Source organism: Buceros rhinoceros, unplaced genomic scaffold (assembly GCF_000710305.1).
Source record: "Buceros rhinoceros silvestris isolate BGI_N320 unplaced genomic scaffold, ASM71030v1 scaffold1300, whole genome shotgun sequence".
Taxonomy (NCBI): Eukaryota; Metazoa; Chordata; class Aves; order Bucerotiformes; family Bucerotidae; genus Buceros; species Buceros rhinoceros.
Window position 1 is genome coordinate 101,150 of NW_010388794.1, and position 513 is coordinate 101,662.

The 513-nt window shown below is 37.2% G+C and overlaps 1 protein-coding gene across 1 annotated transcript in view; it reads right to left on the bottom strand.

The window, feature by feature from the left end:
• Positions 1 to 495, bottom strand: part of GPR85 (G protein-coupled receptor 85) — a 2,627-nt gene extending 2,132 nt beyond the window's left edge. Inside the window, exon 1 of the mRNA XM_010131272.1 lies at positions 419 to 495. The gene's annotated coding sequence lies outside the window, so the exon portion shown is untranslated. The remainder of the gene's footprint in view (positions 1 to 418) is intronic.
• Positions 496 to 513: the final 18 nt, after the last annotated feature.

Consider the following 513-nt stretch of genomic DNA (forward strand, 5'->3'; position numbering starts at 1 on the left):
AATCTTTAAAGCCTCAACATAATTCATAATAAGCAACAGTCAGTGTAAATACTGAGCAAAAATAGGCAACACACCCAAGATATGATGCCCATCCTTTCAGAAGGACTGGTTTTGGTTATGCTTAAATAAACATACAATAAATTGATTTTTTTTTAGCTAATTAGGGCTCCACGATTCCCACTAATCCTCCCGGTGAATCATACCGGAACACATTTCATGCAATAAAATAAAATAAAAGAAAGAACTGTCTGCTGCTGCTGGGGTTTTTTTGGTTTTGTTGTTGTTTTTTTTTTCCCCTGAGAAATCCAAACACAAATTGGAACACAAATAGCATCCATAAAACCACAGGCAGTGCTAATTTAATGGATGCATTTAAGAACAGTATCAAAGAAGACTAATAATTTGGATACATTCTTACCGTCCACAAAAGAGCCTGATTGCTGCTGTGTAAACAGAGGCTGATCAGATCATGGCATCGTTTTAAAACCATGAAATCAGGCTCCCCCTCCCCCC